General features: G+C 29.9%; 1 pseudogene; it reads right to left on the minus strand.

Moving 5' to 3' along the window:
• Window positions 1-1,072: 1,072 nt before the first annotated feature.
• Window positions 1,073-2,598, minus strand: LOC112456523 (annotated as a pseudogene).
• Between the last annotated feature and the right edge of the window lie 1,012 nt (window positions 2,599-3,610).

Raw genomic sequence — 3,610 nt, forward strand, 5'->3', positions numbered from 1 at the left:
GTGTCCACTGCGTCATACCAAGTCATACCAAAAATTATAAATTAATTGTTAAAGATTACTCCTTTTCGAATGATTATACTAAGCACAAAATAATAAAATTATAAATAATATGTTTTTAAACAAATGTACTTATTGAATTAAACTTCCTCATAAATCTATTTTTTTTGCCTTTCCCACACTGTTCATCGCAATTGTCGTGTGCTATGCCGAGATCTTCATCATGCTTTAGTAAAAAAGTATATCTAAATTGATTCAGAATTGTCTGAAACGCGTTTTTAACTACACTTTTGTGAGTCAAATATTACTACTGCCTCACAAAAAAATTTATAAAAAAATCCCAAAAATTCTGCGCAACTTCCAACTAGTCTTAAAATTCTTCTAATACTCCCTAGAATATTCCCTATAAATTTCAAAAAAATAAAAAATGGGGTTTTTGAGATATTCAAATTTTTGTGTTTTTTTACTTTATTAGTTTAACATCATTATTATAAAAATTTGGGATAATTTTTTTTTTAAACTATGATCTAAATAGCGTATTTTATGTTCAATGAATTTTTTTCTTAGACGTTGTCTAATAGGCGAAAAAATTCATTAAAAATTTTGCAGTCCTCATTTTGCGCAGGCTCTATTTCGGAAACGCTACATTTATTTATTATAGAAACGATTTAACAGGGGTCTAACACTCGTAAAGACCTGTTAAAAAACGAGCGGCCATCAAAAATAAAAAGGTCGAAGTTTGACTCCTTGCGAATTGGCGTGGAATGCCCTATATGTTTATATACTGTCAGATATGAATATTTTTTCTCGGGTGCTTCTTGCAAGACTTTTCGTATTTCCGTTGAACGTGCAAAACAGCGACCTATTGTATTATCTTTCATCGTAATAAATCAGTTGGAAAAGATATCCTCGATTATTCTGCGCCATCATTGTCGAATATAAAAATAGAGTCTTTCTTGTTTATTAATTATTGGCGAAACAATTACATATGATTTTTTATATTCCATTAATGTAAAAAAGATAATTACCAAGTCTGTAAATATGAAACCAAAATTTGTCCTAGATAGCCCTAGCTGTCAATGTAGTTACCGTCAAAACGCGTCATTGGCGCTAGATGTCCTTGTTGACATCTGACAAAGATTTTCAACTCACAACAATACAAGATTCATACAACAGCATAGTTTGTAATAGCGTTGAACATGTCGAATTTTGTGCCTGAAATATTTGAAATATAATAATGCATTTTTTTATTATGTTTACTTGTTTATTGAATATTTAATTGGCGGCATATTTCGTCGCGAATATGTATTCCAGTTTCATTTTTTCTTAGTATTTCATTAATGCGCTGTTCAATATGCTGACCTTGCACTTCAATATCTGGATATTCATCCTCCATAGGTGCTTCAAAATATTCTACTTCTCTTGCGTTCGCCATATTATGAATTACACAACAGGCGTGTATAATGCGGACCATTCTTATTATATCGCGTAACTTAAAATGATATAAATTGCCTAAACCGTTGTTTCAGACAACCAAAAGCGTTCTCTATAACTACGCGACAAGAACTCAATTTTTGGTTAAAATTTCTTTGTGCACGTGTTAAATGCCCATTATCTCTGTATGGGACAATTAATTGTTTTAGGCAGGGATACGCACTGTCCCCTAATAGGTAGTAATTATCTAAAAAAAGATTAATAACATTTCAATTAATAACTTAGCTGTCAATCGTTCTTATAATTTTAATCACGTTTTATTTAATGTACTTTGTAACTAACCTCCGCAAAGTTCACGAAGATCATTACGAATTGGTGAGTTTCTAAATATCCTTGCGTCATGAACGCTACCAGGATATCCGACGAATACATCAATAAATTTCATGTTGTAATTGACTACGCCTTGAAAATGCAACGAAAAATATTGTTTCCTATTAATATACGAGTTGGGATCTTCTATAGGTTTATCTACTCTAATATGAGAACCGTCTATAGCACCTAAAAAAAATTAAAAAAACAGATATCAAACAGAATGAAACAAAATCAATAGAAATATCAATATAAATATGAACAGAAATGTAAATATCGATTGAAATAATAAAATACCGATTACACCAGGAAACTCTTTCTCATAGCGATAATAAAAAGCTGTTTCTTCTTTTTCATCTGCAGTTGGATATCGAATAATATTGGGTGCTAAAAACATAATGAAATCAGTTACTCTAGTAATAATTTTATGTAAAACGCTAATAATTATCCCAAATCGATCAGCCACATCGCGATAACCGGCACTTTCATGGCCTACAAACCATAGATAACATAAAATGTGTTTTTCTGCAGTTATTTTTAAACGTCCTCTTTCTGTAAAAGTAATATATGCGTTATGATCGTATATTCTCTTTTTAAAAGATTATTAAATAAAAACAATTTTTTAATATACCCGTACTTTGTAAAGAAGTAAATATCTCGGATACATGGAATTGGTCTATTAAATGGTATGCTACTTCTCTTGATAAACGGAAGTGCATAATAAAATCGATGCTGTTATAATTTCGAATAACGTTTTCCACATAATTATGTATTCTTACGTGTTCTATTCGTTGAATCATTCCAAGAATTGAATGAAATATTTGCAATTCATTGCAATCTAAATATAAAATATAATTCAAGTTAGAGGTTAGATTACCTACATCTTTTTAAGATTTTTATTTTGTTCGTAATAAATTTGTTATAAATTTCGTATTACCTTCTTCAATATTATCTTCATTCAGAATTGGTGGTAATGGTGGTAATAAATAAAAATCTTCTTTATCTGAAAACGCAAGTTCTAAATCTACAATTCTATCATCTACAACGAGCGCCATTGTATTTAATTCTGCACTATTGTGTTCCTTTCACTGTTACAGTGTTCTTACACTCATGAAAATTTGTGCCTGTACTGCTGCAATTCCAGTGCCTGAACTAGTGCAACGAGTTCAGTCGAAAAGAACAAACCTTTAGTATGTCATTACTGACACCCAAACAAAGCAATTAAAATTTTTTCCAGCTTTGTCCGAATTAGTCGATTTTCAAATGTGTCCGTATTTCCCCCACTTTCCCCTATTGTATACACACCCCTGTACACAATAAACCATTTGACATTATTTAAAAAAATCGAAATTGTGGCTAAACTTTAAAAATAACTTATGAGTCATCTTATACAGTATGTAGTCAACTAAATTCATGAACTGTATGCAAAAACGCAGATCTTCAACTCAATAATTGAGAGAGATATAAGCCTCTGACATTTATATGATTTATTCTTGGATTACCTATCCTATATATAACATATACGAACTTGTATTTTTGGGAAATTTGCTAACATGAAGACTACAAAATTCATCGTAACATTATTTATTTATAAATATTATAAAATATTGTATGTATCGTTAATCATTGTTACTACATAATTGTGAATTTCTTCTCGCGTAAAATTTTCTTTACGAGATGCTTTCATCAGGATGTCGTTTTATCTAAATTATATAACAAAAAATATATTAAAATGTCAATTACATATTTAATCTTGTGTTGATAAACTTTAAACTTAAATTGTATGCTCTTTACATAAAAAGTAAAAATT

Source organism: Temnothorax curvispinosus, unplaced genomic scaffold (genome assembly GCF_003070985.1).
Source record: "Temnothorax curvispinosus isolate PA1 unplaced genomic scaffold, ASM307098v1 QBEX01006928.1, whole genome shotgun sequence".
In the NCBI taxonomy this organism is placed as follows: Eukaryota; Metazoa; Arthropoda; class Insecta; order Hymenoptera; family Formicidae; genus Temnothorax; species Temnothorax curvispinosus.